Raw genomic sequence first — 17,024 nt, forward strand, 5'->3', positions numbered from 1 at the left:
ACCCGCCTCAACACCGTTGGAAGGGAGGAGAACCAATTAAGGCGGGGGGGGGGGTGGAACGAGCAGCTGTCTACCCTTAGCAGGAGGGTTGCTGATTAATTACCTCTCCTGCTGCTGCTGCTGCTGGCTGTCCAGCAGCAGACTGAAGGTGGCTGCTGCTGTGCTCAGGTATATAAAGGCTCAGAGCCTATTATGACACGCGCAGCCAGCGTTCCATTGCCACATTCCGTCTACTGCAGGCGGGATACCTGGATGGCTGAATGTCACTGAGAAGCTCACAGAGACCGCCATAAGCAACAGTTTAAAAGAATGCCACAGACTAATCAACCAAACTTTTTGGGTTGGTTTCTCTTTTATAGTCTGCAGGCATTAAATGAAAGAAGTCAGTGTTCCAGCAGAGGGAGACAACGTTTCAGAAAAGGCATTGTAGCAAACCAAAAAAGAAATTTTAAGCGCAGCAGAGTAACCAGCTCACATACCTGTTAGCTCAGGTGAGTTTAAAAGGCTGCTGTTGATAACAAGGGCATTTGCTAAATAGATGGTGTGTGTGCAACAATATACTGAAAGGTCAATTATATTGTGCAGCTTATCTCACCACCTGTAGTTATTTAGGTGAAAGCTCCAAAATGCTTGCCTAATATGTCTGTTTATCCAAAAGGAAGTATAGAGGGAGAGCTAGATAGATAGCATTGCATTACATTACATGGCAATGCAATGCACAGTTGCTGAAGTTGAACCAAAATGAGCTTGTCATCTGGCTTCTGCAACTTTTAACATGAAAAATCCAATGAGGAGAAGAAAAGCAAAGCCAAAGAGTCCATCCCAAAATCCGACAAACAAGCCAAATGAACAAAAAGCATTGAATTCAATTCTTTCTGATTTTAGAAACTGCATTAAAGAAGGGGTGCACCGGTCCTGGAGATACTGCAATACCAGGTCAATGCGTGGAGTGGACAGAGCAAGCTCTTTTTCCATCTCCCTGTTCTAAAAATCCATTTAATATATGGTCCCCAGATAGGGGACGTATCAGATATTAAACTGATAAGAACAGATACTACACTTGATCTTAGCCAAAAGGCCGAGAAGCGATAACCAGAATTGGTTTCCGACTACGGTGCCACCCAAGGATTCTGAAAAGTCCATTTGTGGAGATGGCCACCTGGACTCCGGTTAAGAAGACATGCTGTCAACCTCTAGATCCCTCACATGCCTGCACTTTTCGGCTTGCTGCTGCTGCAATCCACGCGTTTTAGATCTGCATAACTCCACCTCTTTTAGCACAGTACCCTCAACCCCCGGCTGTTCCCACCCGCCTCAACACCGTTGGAAGGGAGGAGAACCAATTAAGGCGGGGGGGGGGGGGGTGGAACGAGCAGCTGTCTACCCTTAGCAGGAGGGTTGCTGATTAATTACCTCTCCTGCTGCTGCTGCTGCTGCTGGCTGTCCAGCAGCAGACTGAAGGTGGCTGCTGCTCTGCGCAGGTATATAAAGGCTCAGAGCCTATTATGACACGCGCAGCCAGCGTTCCATTGCCACATTCCGTCTACTGCAGGCGGGATACCTGGATGGCTGAATGTCACTGAGAAGCTCACAGAGACCGCCATAAGCAACAGTTTAAAAGAATGCCACAGACTAATCAACCAAACTTTTTGGGTTGGTTTCTCTTTTATAGTCTGCAGGCATTAAATGAAAGAAGTCAGTGTTCCAGCAGAGGGAGACAACGTTTCAGAAAAGGCATTGTAGCAAACCAAAAAAGAAATTTTAAGCGCAGCAGAGTAACCAGCTCACATACCTGTTAGCTCAGGTGAGTTTAAAAGGCTGCTGTTGATAACAAGGGCATTTGCTAAATAGATGGTGTGTGTGCAACAATATACTGAAAGGTCAATTATATTGTGCAGCTTATCTCACCACCTGTAGTTATTTAGGTGAAAGCTCCAAAATGCTTGCCTAATATGTCTGTTTATCCAAAAGGAAGTATAGAGGGAGAGCTAGATAGATAGCATTGCATTACATTACATGGCAATGCAATGCACAGTTGCTGAAGTTGAACCAAAATGAGCTTGTCATCTGGCTTCTGCAACTTTTAACATGAAAAATCCAATGAGGAGAAGAAAAGCAAAGCAAAAGAGTCCATCCCAAAATCCGACAAACAAGCCAAATGAACAAAAAGCATTGAATTCAATTCTTTCTGATTTTAGAAACTGCATTAAAGAAGGGGTGCACCGGTCCTGGAGATACTGCAATACCAGGTCAATGCGTGGAGTGGACAGAGCAAGCTCTTTTTCCATCTCCCTGTTCTAAAAATCCATTTAATATATGGTCCCCAGATAGGGGACGTATCAGATATTAAACTGATAAGAACAGATACTACACTTGATCTTAGCCAAAAGGCCGAGAAGCGATAACCAGAATTGGTTTCCGACTACGGTGCCACCCAAGGATTCTGAAAAGTCCATTTGTGGAGATGGCCACCTGGACTCCCGTTAAGAAGACATGCTGTGAACCTCTAGATGCCTCACATGCCTGCACTTTTCGGCTTGCTGCTGCTGCAATCCACGCGTTTTAGATCTGCATAACTCCACCTCTTTTAGCACAGTACCCTCAACCCCCGGCTGTTCCCACCCGCCTCAACACCGTTGGAAGGGAGGAGAACCAATTAAGGCGGGGGGGGGGTGGAACGAGCAGCTGTCTACCCTTAGCAGGAGGGTTGCTGATTAATTACCTCTCCTGCTGCTGCTGCTGCTGCTGGCTGTCCAGCAGCAGACTGAAGGTGGCTGCTGCTGTGCGCAGGTATATAAAGGCTCAGAGCCTATTATGACACGCGCAGCCAGCGTTCCATTGCCACATTCCGTCTACTGCAGGCGGGATACCTGGATGGCTGAATGTCACTGAGAAGCTCACAGAGACCGCCATAAGCAACAGTTTAAAAGAATGCCACAGACTAATCAACCAAACTTTTTGGGTTGGTTTCTCTTTTATAGTCTGCAGGCATTAAATGAAAGAAGTCAGTGTTCCAGCAGAGGGAGACAACGTTTCAGAAAAGGCATTGTAGCAAACCAAAAAAGAAATTTTAAGCGCAGCAGAGTAACCTGCTCACATACCTGTTAGCTCAGGTGAGTTTAAAAGGCTGCTGTTGATAACAAGGGCATTTTCTAAATAGATGGTGTGTGTGCAACAATATACTGAAAGGTCAATTATATTGTGCAGCTTATCTCACCACCTGTAGTTATTTAGGTGAAAGCTCCAAAATGCTTGCCTAATATGTCTGTTTATCCAAAAGGAAGTATAGATGGACAGCTAGATAGATAGCATTGCATTACATTACATGGCAATGCAATGCACAGTTGCTGAAGTTGAACCAAAATGAGCTTGTCATCTGGATTCTGCAACTTTTAACATGAAAAATCCAATGAGGAGAAGAAAAGTAAAGCCAAAGAGTCCATCCCAAAATCCGACAAACAAGCCAAATGAACAAAAAGCATTGAATTCAATTCTTTCTGATTTTAGAAACTGCATTAAAGAAGGGGTGCACCGGTCCTGGAGATACTGCAATACCAGGTCAATGCGTGGAGTGGACAGAGCAAGCTCTTTTTCCATCTCCCTGTTCTAAAAATCCATTTAATATATGGTCCCCAGATAGGGGACGTATCAGATATTAAACTGATAAGAACAGATACTACACTTGAACTTAGCCAAAAGGCCGAGAAGCGATAACCAGAATTGGTTTCCGACTACGGTGCCACCCAAGGATTCTGAAAAGTCCATTTGTGGAGATGGCCACCTGGACTCCCGTTAAGAAGACATGCTGTCAACCTCTAGATCCCTCACATGCCTGCACTTTTCGGCTTGCTGCTGCTGCAATCCACGCGTTTTAGATCTGCATAACTCCACCTCTTTTAGCACAGTACCCTCAACCCCCGGCTGTTCCCACCCGCCTCAACACCGTTGGAAGGGAGGAGAACCAATTAAGGCGGGGGGGGTGGAGCGAGCAGCTGTCTACCCTTAGCAGGAGGGTTGCTGATTAATTACCTCTCCTGCTGCTGCTGCTGCTGGCTGTCCAGCAGCAGACTGAAGGTGGCTGCTGCTGTGCGCAGGTATATAAAGGCTCAGAGCCTATTATGACACGCGCAGCCAGCGTTCCATTGCCACATTCCGTCTACTGCAGGCGGGATACCTGGATGGCTGAATGTCACTGAGAAGCTCACAGAGACCGCCATAAGCAACAGTTTAAAAGAATGCCACAGACTAATCAACCAAACTTTTTGGGTTGGTTTCTCTTTTATAGTCTGCAGGCATTAAATGAAAGAAGTCAGTGTTCCAGCAGAGGGAGACAACGTTTCAGAAAAGGCATTGTAGCAAACCAAAAAAGAAATTTTAAGCGCAGCAGAGTAACCAGCTCACATACCTGTTAGCTCAGGTGAGTTTAAAAGGCTGCTGTTGATAACAAGGGCATTTGCTAAATAGATGGTGTGTGTGCAACAATATACTGAAAGGTCAATTATATTGTGCAGCTTATCTCACCACCTGTAGTTATTTAGGTGAAAGCTCCAAAATGCTTGCCTAATATGTCTGTTTATCCAAAAGGAAGTATAGAGGGAGAGCTAGATAGATAGCATTGCATTACATTACATGGCAATGCAATGCACAGTTGCTGAAGTTGAACCAAAATGAGCTTGTCATCTGGCTTCTGCAACTTTTAACATGAAAAATCCAATGAGGAGAAGAAAAGCAAAGCCAAAGAGTCCATCCCAAAATCCGACAAACAAGCCAAATGAACAAAAAGCATTGAATTCAATTCTTTCTGATTTTAGAAACTGCATTAAAGAAGGGGTGCACCGGTCCTGGAGATACTGCAATACCAGGTCAATGCGTGGAGTGGACAGAGCAAGCTCTTTTTCCATCTCCCTGTTCTAAAAATCCATTTAATATATGGTCCCCAGATAGGGGACGTATCAGATATTAAACTGATAAGAACAGATACTACACTTGATCTTAGCCAAAAGGCCGAGAAGCGATAACCAGAATTGGTTTCCGACTACGGTGCCACCCAAGGATTCTGAAAAGTCCATTTGTGGAGATGGCCACCTGGACTCCCGTTAAGAAGACATGCTGTCAACCTCTAGATCCCTCACATGCCTGCACTTTTCGGCTTGCTGCTGCTGCAATCCACGCGTTTTAGATCTGCATAACTCCACCTCTTTTAGCACAGTACCCTCAACCCCCGGCTGTTCCCACCCGCCTCAACACCGTTGGAAGGGAGGAGAACCAATTAAGGCGGGGGGGGGGTGGAACGAGCAGCTGTCTACCCTTAGCAGGAGGGTTGCTGATTAATTACCTCTCCTGCTGCTGCTGCTGCTGCTGGCTGTCCAGCAGCAGACTGAAGGTGGCTGCTGCTGTGCGCAGGTATATAAAGGCTCAGAGCCTATTATGACACGCGCAGCCAGCGTTCCATTGCCACATTCCGTCTACTGCAGGCGGGATACCTGGATGGCTGAATGTCACTGAGAAGCTCACAGAGACCGCCATAAGCAACAGTTTAAAAGAATGCCACAGACTAATCAACCAAACTTTTTGGGTTGGTTTCTCTTTTATAGTCTGCAGGCATTAAATGAAAGAAGTCAGTGTTCCAGCAGAGGGAGACAACGTTTCAGAAAAGGCATTGTAGCAAACCAAAAAAGAAATTTTAAGCGCAGCAGAGTAACCAGCTCACATACCTGTTAGCTCAGGTGAGTTTAAAAGGCTGCTGTTGATAACAAGGGCATTTGCTAAATAGATGGTGTGTGTGCAACAATATACTGAAAGGTCAATTATATTGTGCAGCTTATCTCACCACCTGTAGTTATTTAGGTGAAAGCTCCAAAATGCTTGCCTAATATGTCTGTTTATCCAAAAGGAAGTATAGAGGGAGAGCTAGATAGATAGCATTGCATTACATTACATGGCAATGCAATGCACAGTTGCTGAAGTTGAACCAAAATGAGCTTGTCATCTGGCTTCTGCAACTTTTAACATGAAAAATCCAATGAGGAGAAGAAAAGCAAAGCCAAAGAGTCCATCCCAAAATCCGACAAACAAGCCAAATGAACAAAAAGCATTGAATTCAATTCTTTCTGATTTTAGAAACTGCATTAAAGAAGGGGTGCACCGGTCCTGGAGATACTGCAATACCAGGTCAATGCGTGGAGTGGACAGAGCAAGCTCTTTTTCCATCTCCCTGTTCTAAAAATCCATTTAATATATGGTCCCCAGATAGGGGACGTATCAGATATTAAACTGATAAGAACAGATACTACACTTGATCTTAGCCAAAAGGCCGAGAAGCGATAACCAGAATTGGTTTCCGACTACGGTGCCACCCAAGGATTCTGAAAAGTCCATTTGTGGAGATGGCCACCTGGACTCCCGTTAAGAAGACATGCTGTCAACCTCTAGATCCCTCACATGCCTGCACTTTTCGGCTTGCTGCTGCTGCAATCCACGCATTTTAGATCTGCATAACTCCACCTCTTTTAGCACAGTACCCTCAACCCCCGGCTGTTCCCACCCGCCTCAACACCGTTGGAAGGGAGGAGAACCAATTAAGGCGGGGGGTGGGGGGGGTGGAACGAGCAGCTGTCTACCCTTAGCAGGAGGGTTGCTGATTAATTACCTCTCCTGCTGCTGCTGCTGGCTGTCCAGCAGCAGACTGAAGGTGGCTGCTGCTGTGCGCAGGTATATAAAGGCTCAGAGCCTATTATGACACGCGCAGCCAGCGTTCCATTGCCACATTCCGTCTACTGCAGGCGGGATACCTGGATGGCTGAATGTCACTGAGAAGCTCACAGAGACCGCCATAAGCAACAGTTTAAAAGAATGCCACAGACTAATCAACCAAACTTTTTGGGTTGGTTCCTCTTTTATAGTCTGCAGGCATTAAATGAAAGAAGTCAGTGTTCCAGCAGAGGGAGACAACGTTTCAGAAAAGGCATTGTAGCAAACCAAAAAAGAAATTTTAAGCGCAGCAGAGTAACCAGCTCACATACCTGTTAGCTCAGGTGAGTTTAAAAGGCTGCTGTTGATAACAAGGGCATTTGCTAAATAGATGGTGTGTGTGCAACAATATACTGAAAGGTCAATTATATTGTGCAGCTTATCTCACCACCTGTAGTTATTTAGGTGAAAGCTCCAAAATGCTTGCCTAATATGTCTGTTTATCCAAAAGGAAGTATAGAGGGAGAGCTAGATAGATAGCATTGCATTACATTACATGGCAATGCAATGCACAGTTGCTGAAGTTGAACCAAAATGAGCTTGTCATCTGGCTTCTGCAACTTTTAACATGAAAAATCCAATGAGGAGAAGAAAAGCAAAGCCAAAGAGTCCATCCCAAAATCCGACAAACAAGCCAAATGAACAAAAAGCATTGAATTCAATTCTTTCTGATTTTAGAAACTGCATTAAAGAAGGGGTGCACCGGTCCTGGAGATACTGCAATACCAGGTCAATGCGTGGAGTGGACAGAGCAAGCTCTTTTTCCATCTCCCTGTTCTAAAAATCCATTTAATATATGGTCCCCAGATAGGGGACGTATCAGATATTAAACTGATAAGAACAGATACTACACTTGATCTTAGCCAAAAGGCCGAGAAGCGATAACCAGAATTGGTTTCCGACTACGGTGCCACCCAAGGATTCTGAAAAGTCCATTTGTGGAGATGGCCACCTGGACTCCCGTTAAGAAGACATGCTGTCAACCTCTAGATCCCTCACATGCCTGCACTTTTCGGCTTGCTGCTGCTGCAATCCACGCGTTTTAGATCTGCATAACTCCACCTCTTTTAGCACAGTACCCTCAACCCCCGGCTGTTCCCACCCGCCTCAACACCGTTGGAAGGGAGGAGAACCAATTAAGGCGGGGGGTGGGGGGGGGTGGAACGAGCAGCTGTCTACCCTTAGCAGGAGGGTTGCTGATTAATTACCTCTCCTGCTGCTGCTGCTGCTGGCTGTCCAGCAGCAGACTGAAGGTGGCTGCTGCTGTGCGCAGGTATATAAAGGCTCAGAGCCTATTATGACACGCGCAGCCAGCGTTCCATTGCCACATTCCGTCTACTGCAGGCGGGATACCTGGATGGCTGAATGTCACTGAGAAGCTCACAGAGACCGCCATAAGCAACAGTTTAAAAGAATGCCACAGACTAATCAACCAAACTTTTTGGGTTGGTTCCTCTTTTATAGTCTGCAGGCATTAAATGAAAGAAGTCAGTGTTCCAGCAGAGGGAGACAACGTTTCAGAAAAGGCATTGTAGCAAACCAAAAAAGAAATTTTAAGCGCAGCAGAGTAACCAGCTCACATACCTGTTAGCTCAGGTGAGTTTAAAAGGCTGCTGTTGATAACAAGGGCATTTGCTAAATAGATGGTGTGTGTGCAACAATATACTGAAAGGTCAATTATATTGTGCAGCTTATCTCACCACCTGTAGTTATTTAGGTGAAAGCTCCAAAATGCTTGCCTAATATGTCTGTTTATCCAAAAGGAAGTATAGAGGGAGAGCTAGATAGATAGCATTGCATTACATTACATGGCAATGCAATGCACAGTTGCTGAAGTTGAACCAAAATGAGCTTGTCATCTGGCTTCTGCAACTTTTAACATGAAAAATCCAATGAGGAGAAGAAAAGCAAAGCCAAAGAGTCCATCCCAAAATCCGACAAACAAGCCAAATGAACAAAAAGCATTGAATTCAATTCTTTCTGATTTTAGAAACTGCATTAAAGAAGGGGTGCACCGGTCCTGGAGATACTGCAATACCAGGTCAATGCGTGGAGTGGACAGAGCAAGCTCTTTTTCCATCTCCCTGTTCTAAAAATCCATTTAATATATGGTCCCCAGATAGGGGACGTATCAGATATTAAACTGATAAGAACAGATACTACACTTGATCTTAGCCAAAAGGCCGAGAAGCGATAACCAGAATTGGTTTCCGACTACGGTGCCACCCAAGGATTCTGAAAAGTCCATTTGTGGAGATGGCCACCTGGACTCCCGTTAAGAAGACATGCTGTCAACCTCTAGATCCCTCACATGCCTGCACTTTTCGGCTTGCTGCTGCTGCAATCCACGCGTTTTAGATCTGCATAACTCCACCTCTTTTAGCACAGTACCCTCAACCCCCGGCTGTTCCCACCCGCCTCAACACCGTTGGAAGGGAGGAGAACCAATTAAGGCGGGGGGTGGGGGGGGGTGGAACGAGCAGCTGTCTACCCTTAGCAGGAGGGTTGCTGATTAATTACCTCTCCTGCTGCTGCTGCTGCTGCTGGCTGTCCAGCAGCAGACTGAAGGTGGCTGCTGCTGTGCGCAGGTATATAAAGGCTCAGAGCCTATTATGACACGCGCAGCCAGCGTTCCATTGCCACATTCCGTCTACTGCAGGCGGGATACCTGGATGGCTGAATGTCACTGAGAAGCTCACAGAGACCGCCATAAGCAACAGTTTAAAAGAATGCCACAGACTAATCAACCAAACTTTTTGGGTTGGTTCCTCTTTTATAGTCTGCAGGCATTAAATGAAAGAAGTCAGTGTTCCAGCAGAGGGAGACAACGTTTCAGAAAAGGCATTGTAGCAAACCAAAAAAGAAATTTTAAGCGCAGCAGAGTAACCAGCTCACATACCTGTTAGCTCAGGTGAGTTTAAAAGGCTGCTGTTGATAACAAGGGCATTTGCTAAATAGATGGTGTGTGTGCAACAATATACTGAAAGGTCAATTATATTGTGCAGCTTATCTCACCACCTGTAGTTATTTAGGTGAAAGCTCCAAAATGCTTGCCTAATATGTCTGTTTATCCAAAAGGAAGTATAGAGGGAGAGCTAGATAGATAGCATTGCATTACATTACATGGCAATGCAATGCACAGTTGCTGAAGTTGAACCAAAATGAGCTTGTCATCTGGCTTCTGCAACTTTTAACATGAAAAATCCAATGAGGAGAAGAAAAGCAAAGCCAAAGAGTCCATCCCAAAATCCGACAAACAAGCCAAATGAACAAAAAGCATTGAATTCAATTCTTTCTGATTTTAGAAACTGCATTAAAGAAGGGGTGCACCGGTCCTGGAGATACTGCAATACCAGGTCAATGCGTGGAGTGGACAGAGCAAGCTCTTTTTCCATCTCCCTGTTCTAAAAATCCATTTAATATATGGTCCCCAGATAGGGGACGTATCAGATATTAAACTGATAAGAACAGATACTACACTTGATCTTAGCCAAAAGGCCGAGAAGCGATAACCAGAATTGGTTTCCGACTACGGTGCCACCCAAGGATTCTGAAAAGTCCATTTGTGGAGATGGCCACCTGGACTCCCGTTAAGAAGACATGCTGTCAACCTCTAGATCCCTCACATGCCTGCACTTTTCGGCTTGCTGCTGCTGCAATCCACGCGTTTTAGATCTGCATAACTCCACCTCTTTTAGCACAGTACCCTCAACCCCCGGCTGTTCCCACCCGCCTCAACACCGTTGGAAGGGAGGAGAACCAATTAAGGCGGGGGGGGGGGTGGAACGAGCAGCTGTCTACCCTTAGCAGGAGGGTTGCTGATTAATTACCTCTCCTGCTGCTGCTGCTGCTGGCTGTCCAGCAGCAGACTGAAGGTGGCTGCTGCTGTGCGCAGGTATATAAAGGCTCAGAGCCTATTATGACACGCGCAGCCAGCGTTCCATTGCCACATTCCGTCTACTGCAGGCGGGATACCTGGATGGCTGAATGTCACTGAGAAGCTCACAGAGACCGCCATAAGCAACAGTTTAAAAGAATGCCACAGACTAATCAACCAAACTTTTTGGGTTGGTTTCTCTTTTATAGTCTGCAGGCATTAAATGAAAAAAGTCAGTGTTCCAGCAGAGGGAGACAACGTTTCAGAAAAGGCATTGTAGCAAACCAAAAAAGAAATTTTAAGCGCAGCAGAGTAACCAGCTCACATACCTGTTAGCTCAGGTGAGTTTAAAAGGCTGCTGTTGATAACAAGGGCATTTGCTAAATAGATGGTGTGTGTGCAACAATATACTGAAAGGTCAATTATATTGTGCAGCTTATCTCACCACCTGTAGTTATTTAGGTGAAAGCTCCAAAATGCTTGCCTAATATGTCTGTTTATCCAAAAGGAAGTATAGAGGGAGAGCTAGATAGATAGCATTGCATTACATTACATGGCAATGCAATGCACAGTTGCTGAAGTTGAACCAAAATGAGCTTGTCATCTGGCTTCTGCAACTTTTAACATGAAAAATCCAATGAGGAGAAGAAAAGCAAAGCCAAAGAGTCCATCCCAAAATCCGACAAACAAGCCAAATGAACAAAAAGCATTGAATTCAATTCTTTCTGATTTTAGAAACTGCATTAAAGAAGGGGTGCACCGGTCCTGGAGATACTGCAATACCAGGTCAATGCGTGGAGTGGACAGAGCAAGCTCTTTTTCCATCTCCCTGTTCTAAAAATCCATTTAATATATGGTCCCCAGATAGGGGACGTATCAGATATTAAACTGATAAGAACAGATACTACACTTGATCTTAGCCAAAAGGCCGAGAAGCGATAACCAGAATTGGTTTCCGACTACGGTGCCACCCAAGGATTCTGAAAAGTCCATTTGTGGAGATGGCCACCTGGACTCCCGTTAAGAAGACATGCTGTCAACCTCTAGATCCCTCACATGCCTGCACTTTTCGGCTTGCTGCTGCTGCAATCCACGCGTTTTAGATCTGCATAACTCCACCTCTTTTAGCACAGTACCCTCAACCCCCGGCTGTTCCCACCCGCCTCAACACCGTTGGAAGGGAGGAGAACCAATTAAGGCGGGGGGAGGGTGGAACGAGCAGCTGTCTACCCTTAGCAGGAGGGTTGCTGATTAATTACCTCTCCTGCTGCTGCTGCTGCTGCTGGCTGTCCAGCAGCAGACTGAAGGTGGCTGCTGCTGTGCGCAGGTATATAAAGGCTCAGAGCCTATTATGACACGCGCAGCCAGCGTTCCATTGCCACATTCCGTCTACTGCAGGCGGGATACCTGGATGGCTGAATGTCACTGAGAAGCTCACAGAGACCGCCATAAGCAACAGTTTAAAAGAATGCCACAGACTAATCAACCAAACTTTTTGGGTTGGTTTCTCTTTTATAGTCTGCAGGCATTAAATGAAAGAAGTCAGTGTTCCAGCAGAGGGAGACAACGTTTCAGAAAAGGCATTGTAGCAAACCAAAAAAGAAATTTTAAGCGCAGCAGAGTAACCAGCTCACATACCTGTTAGCTCAGGTGAGTTTAAAAGGCTGCTGTTGATAACAAGGGCATTTGCTAAATAGATGGTGTGTGTGCAACAATATACTGAAAGGTCAATTATATTGTGCAGCTTATCTCACCACCTGTAGTTATTTAGGTGAAAGCTCCAAAATGCTTGCCTAATATGTCTGTTTATCCAAAAGGAAGTATAGAGGGAGAGCTAGATAGATAGCATTGCATTACATTACATGGCAATGCAATGCACAGTTGCTGAAGTTGAACCAAAATGAGCTTGTCATCTGGCTTCTGCAACTTTTAACATGAAAAATCCAATGAGGAGAAGAAAAGCAAAGCCAAAGAGTCCATCCCAAAATCCGACAAACAAGCCAAATGAACAAAAAGCATTGAATTCAATTCTTTCTGATTTTAGAAACTGCATTAAAGAAGGGGTGCACCGGTCCTGGAGATACTGCAATACCAGGTCAATGCGTGGAGTGGACAGAGCAAGCTCTTTTTCCATCTCCCTGTTCTAAAAATCCATTTAATATATGGTCCCCAGATAGGGGACGTATCAGATATTAAACTGATAAGAACAGATACTACACTTGATCTTAGCCAAAAGGCCGAGAAGCGATAACCAGAATTGGTTTCCGACTACGGTGCCACCCAAGGATTCTGAAAAGTCCATTTGTGGAGATGGCCACCTGGACTCCCGTTAAGAAGACATGCTGTCAACCTCTAGATCCCTCACATGCCTGCACTTTTCGGCTTGCTGCTGCTGCAATCCACGCATTTTAGATCTGCATAACTCCACCTCTTTTAGCACAGTACCCTCAACCCCCGGCTGTTCCCACCCGCCTCAACACCGTTGGAAGGGAGGAGAACCAATTAAGGCGGGGGGTGGGGGGGGTGGAACGAGCAGCTGTCTACCCTTAGCAGGAGGGTTGCTGATTAATTACCTCTCCTGCTGCTGCTGCTGGCTGTCCAGCAGCAGACTGAAGGTGGCTGCTGCTGTGCGCAGGTATATAAAGGCTCAGAGCCTATTATGACACGCGCAGCCAGCGTTCCATTGCCACATTCCGTCTACTGCAGGCGGGATACCTGGATGGCTGAATGTCACTGAGAAGCTCACAGAGACCGCCATAAGCAACAGTTTAAAAGAATGCCACAGACTAATCAACCAAACTTTTTGGGTTGGTTCCTCTTTTATAGTCTGCAGGCATTAAATGAAAGAAGTCAGTGTTCCAGCAGAGGGAGACAACGTTTCAGAAAAGGCATTGTAGCAAACCAAAAAAGAAATTTTAAGCGCAGCAGAGTAACCAGCTCACATACCTGTTAGCTCAGGTGAGTTTAAAAGGCTGCTGTTGATAACAAGGGCATTTGCTAAATAGATGGTGTGTGTGCAACAATATACTGAAAGGTCAATTATATTGTGCAGCTTATCTCACCACCTGTAGTTATTTAGGTGAAAGCTCCAAAATGCTTGCCTAATATGTCTGTTTATCCAAAAGGAAGTATAGAGGGAGAGCTAGATAGATAGCATTGCATTACATTACATGGCAATGCAATGCACAGTTGCTGAAGTTGAACCAAAATGAGCTTGTCATCTGGCTTCTGCAACTTTTAACATGAAAAATCCAATGAGGAGAAGAAAAGCAAAGCCAAAGAGTCCATCCCAAAATCCGACAAACAAGCCAAATGAACAAAAAGCATTGAATTCAATTCTTTCTGATTTTAGAAACTGCATTAAAGAAGGGGTGCACCGGTCCTGGAGATACTGCAATACCAGGTCAATGCGTGGAGTGGACAGAGCAAGCTCTTTTTCCATCTCCCTGTTCTAAAAATCCATTTAATATATGGTCCCCAGATAGGGGACGTATCAGATATTAAACTGATAAGAACAGATACTACACTTGATCTTAGCCAAAAGGCCGAGAAGCGATAACCAGAATTGGTTTCCGACTACGGTGCCACCCAAGGATTCTGAAAAGTCCATTTGTGGAGATGGCCACCTGGACTCCCGTTAAGAAGACATGCTGTCAACCTCTAGATCCCTCACATGCCTGCACTTTTCGGCTTGCTGCTGCTGCAATCCACGCGTTTTAGATCTGCATAACTCCACCTCTTTTAGCACAGTACCCTCAACCCCCGGCTGTTCCCACCCGCCTCAACACCGTTGGAAGGGAGGAGAACCAATTAAGGCGGGGGGTGGGGGGGGGTGGAACGAGCAGCTGTCTACCCTTAGCAGGAGGGTTGCTGATTAATTACCTCTCCTGCTGCTGCTGCTGCTGGCTGTCCAGCAGCAGACTGAAGGTGGCTGCTGCTGTGCGCAGGTATATAAAGGCTCAGAGCCTATTATGACACGCGCAGCCAGCGTTCCATTGCCACATTCCGTCTACTGCAGGCGGGATACCTGGATGGCTGAATGTCACTGAGAAGCTCACAGAGACCGCCATAAGCAACAGTTTAAAAGAATGCCACAGACTAATCAACCAAACTTTTTGGGTTGGTTCCTCTTTTATAGTCTGCAGGCATTAAATGAAAGAAGTCAGTGTTCCAGCAGAGGGAGACAACGTTTCAGAAAAGGCATTGTAGCAAACCAAAAAAGAAATTTTAAGCGCAGCAGAGTAACCAGCTCACATACCTGTTAGCTCAGGTGAGTTTAAAAGGCTGCTGTTGATAACAAGGGCATTTGCTAAATAGATGGTGTGTGTGCAACAATATACTGAAAGGTCAATTATATTGTGCAGCTTATCTCACCACCTGTAGTTATTTAGGTGAAAGCTCCAAAATGCTTGCCTAATATGTCTGTTTATCCAAAAGGAAGTATAGAGGGAGAGCTAGATAGATAGCATTGCATTACATTACATGGCAATGCAATGCACAGTTGCTGAAGTTGAACCAAAATGAGCTTGTCATCTGGCTTCTGCAACTTTTAACATGAAAAATCCAATGAGGAGAAGAAAAGCAAAGCCAAAGAGTCCATCCCAAAATCCGACAAACAAGCCAAATGAACAAAAAGCATTGAATTCAATTCTTTCTGATTTTAGAAACTGCATTAAAGAAGGGGTGCACCGGTCCTGGAGATACTGCAATACCAGGTCAATGCGTGGAGTGGACAGAGCAAGCTCTTTTTCCATCTCCCTGTTCTAAAAATCCATTTAATATATGGTCCCCAGATAGGGGACGTATCAGATATTAAACTGATAAGAACAGATACTACACTTGATCTTAGCCAAAAGGCCGAGAAGCGATAACCAGAATTGGTTTCCGACTACGGTGCCACCCAAGGATTCTGAAAAGTCCATTTGTGGAGATGGCCACCTGGACTCCCGTTAAGAAGACATGCTGTCAACCTCTAGATCCCTCACATGCCTGCACTTTTCGGCTTGCTGCTGCTGCAATCCACGCGTTTTAGATCTGCATAACTCCACCTCTTTTAGCACAGTACCCTCAACCCCCGGCTGTTCCCACCCGCCTCAACACCGTTGGAAGGGAGGAGAACCAATTAAGGCGGGGGGTGGGGGGGGGTGGAACGAGCAGCTGTCTACCCTTAGCAGGAGGGTTGCTGATTAATTACCTCTCCTGCTGCTGCTGCTGCTGCTGGCTGTCCAGCAGCAGACTGAAGGTGGCTGCTGCTGTGCGCAGGTATATAAAGGCTCAGAGCCTATTATGACACGCGCAGCCAGCGTTCCATTGCCACATTCCGTCTACTGCAGGCGGGATACCTGGATGGCTGAATGTCACTGAGAAGCTCACAGAGACCGCCATAAGCAACAGTTTAAAAGAATGCCACAGACTAATCAACCAAACTTTTTGGGTTGGTTTCTCTTTTATAGTCTGCAGGCATTAAATGAAAGAAGTCAGTGTTCCAGCAGAGGGAGACAACGTTTCAGAAAAGGCATTGTAGCAAACCAAAAAAGAAATTTTAAGCGCAGCAGAGTAACCAGCTCACATACCTGTTAGCTCAGGTGAGTTTAAAAGGCTGCTGTTGATAACAAGGGCATTTGCTAAATAGATGGTGTGTGTGCAACAATATACTGAAAGGTCAATTATATTGTGCAGCTTATCTCACCACCTGTAGTTATTTAGGTGAAAGCTCCAAAATGCTTGCCTAATATGTCTGTTTATCCAAAAGGAAGTATAGAGGGAGAGCTAGATAGATAGCATTGCATTACATTACATGGCAATGCAATGCACAGTTGCTGAAGTTGAACCAAAATGAGCTTGTCATCTGGCTTCTGCAACTTTTAACATGAAAAATCCAATGAGGAGAAGAAAAGCAAAGCCAAAGAGTCCATCCCAAAATCCGACAAACAAGCCAAATGAACAAAAAGCATTGAATTCAATTCTTTCTGATTTTAGAAACTGCATTAAAGAAGGGGTGCACCGGTCCTGGAGATACTGCAATACCAGGTCAATGCGTGGAGTGGACAGAGCAAGCTCTTTTTCCATCTCCCTGTTCTAAAAATCCATTTAATATATGGTCCCCAGATAGGGGACGTATCAGATATTAAACTGATAAGAACAGATTTTTTTTTTTATCGAAAGCCCGAATTCGTGTACAAAACCCGAGTGCGCTTAAAAAAGTGACAAGTGCCACAAAAAAAGTGCACTAGGATGCTGGTCTTCTTGAAACCCTCTCCAAAAGGAGAAGGGTCCCCCAAACCATTCCCCGTCCCTCCGAGCCAAAAGGCCACCGCGAGGAACAGGGACAAAAAGCCACCTCCAGCCGAAGCCAGAGGCGACCCAATCTTACCCCCAGCACCTGCCCGAGTTCTCA

At 45.4% G+C, this 17,024-nt stretch overlaps 13 non-coding genes across 13 annotated transcripts; all 13 read right to left on the bottom strand.

The window, feature by feature from the left end:
- Positions 1-899: 899 nt before the first annotated feature.
- LOC141238152 (U2 spliceosomal RNA) lies at positions 900-1,090 on the bottom strand. The gene has a single exon (XR_012303646.1). It is a non-coding gene; the product is annotated as a U2 spliceosomal RNA (small nuclear RNA).
- Positions 1,091-2,212: 1,122 nt separating this feature from the next.
- Positions 2,213-2,403, bottom strand: LOC141238153 (U2 spliceosomal RNA). The gene has a single exon (XR_012303647.1). It is a non-coding gene; the product is annotated as a U2 spliceosomal RNA (small nuclear RNA).
- Positions 2,404-3,521: 1,118 nt separating this feature from the next.
- On the bottom strand, positions 3,522-3,712 carry LOC141238496 (U2 spliceosomal RNA). The gene has a single exon (XR_012303978.1). It is a non-coding gene; the product is annotated as a U2 spliceosomal RNA (small nuclear RNA).
- A 1,113-nt stretch (positions 3,713-4,825) lies between these two features.
- Positions 4,826-5,016, bottom strand: LOC141238154 (U2 spliceosomal RNA). The gene has a single exon (XR_012303648.1). It is a non-coding gene; the product is annotated as a U2 spliceosomal RNA (small nuclear RNA).
- Positions 5,017-6,134: 1,118 nt separating this feature from the next.
- On the bottom strand, positions 6,135-6,325 carry LOC141238155 (U2 spliceosomal RNA). The gene has a single exon (XR_012303649.1). It is a non-coding gene; the product is annotated as a U2 spliceosomal RNA (small nuclear RNA).
- Positions 6,326-7,442: 1,117 nt separating this feature from the next.
- Positions 7,443-7,633, bottom strand: LOC141238157 (U2 spliceosomal RNA). The gene has a single exon (XR_012303651.1). It is a non-coding gene; the product is annotated as a U2 spliceosomal RNA (small nuclear RNA).
- Positions 7,634-8,754: 1,121 nt separating this feature from the next.
- On the bottom strand, positions 8,755-8,945 carry LOC141238158 (U2 spliceosomal RNA). The gene has a single exon (XR_012303652.1). It is a non-coding gene; the product is annotated as a U2 spliceosomal RNA (small nuclear RNA).
- A 1,124-nt stretch (positions 8,946-10,069) lies between these two features.
- LOC141238159 (U2 spliceosomal RNA) lies at positions 10,070-10,260 on the bottom strand. Its single transcript, XR_012303653.1, has one exon. It is a non-coding gene; the product is annotated as a U2 spliceosomal RNA (small nuclear RNA).
- Positions 10,261-11,376: 1,116 nt separating this feature from the next.
- Positions 11,377-11,567, bottom strand: LOC141238160 (U2 spliceosomal RNA). The gene has a single exon (XR_012303654.1). It is a non-coding gene; the product is annotated as a U2 spliceosomal RNA (small nuclear RNA).
- Positions 11,568-12,685: 1,118 nt separating this feature from the next.
- Positions 12,686-12,876, bottom strand: LOC141238161 (U2 spliceosomal RNA). The gene has a single exon (XR_012303655.1). It is a non-coding gene; the product is annotated as a U2 spliceosomal RNA (small nuclear RNA).
- Positions 12,877-13,993: 1,117 nt separating this feature from the next.
- Positions 13,994-14,184, bottom strand: LOC141238162 (U2 spliceosomal RNA). The gene has a single exon (XR_012303656.1). It is a non-coding gene; the product is annotated as a U2 spliceosomal RNA (small nuclear RNA).
- A 1,121-nt stretch (positions 14,185-15,305) lies between these two features.
- LOC141238163 (U2 spliceosomal RNA) lies at positions 15,306-15,496 on the bottom strand. Its single transcript, XR_012303657.1, has one exon. It is a non-coding gene; the product is annotated as a U2 spliceosomal RNA (small nuclear RNA).
- Positions 15,497-16,620: 1,124 nt separating this feature from the next.
- Positions 16,621-16,803, bottom strand: LOC141237959 (U2 spliceosomal RNA). Its single transcript, XR_012303479.1, has one exon. It is a non-coding gene; the product is annotated as a U2 spliceosomal RNA (small nuclear RNA).
- Between the last annotated feature and the right edge of the window lie 221 nt (positions 16,804-17,024).

This window comes from Phyllobates terribilis, unplaced genomic scaffold (genome assembly GCF_046119375.1).
Source record: "Phyllobates terribilis strain yellow unplaced genomic scaffold, ASM4611937v1 Scaffold_737__1_contigs__length_740118, whole genome shotgun sequence".
Taxonomy (NCBI): Eukaryota; Metazoa; Chordata; class Amphibia; order Anura; family Dendrobatidae; genus Phyllobates; species Phyllobates terribilis.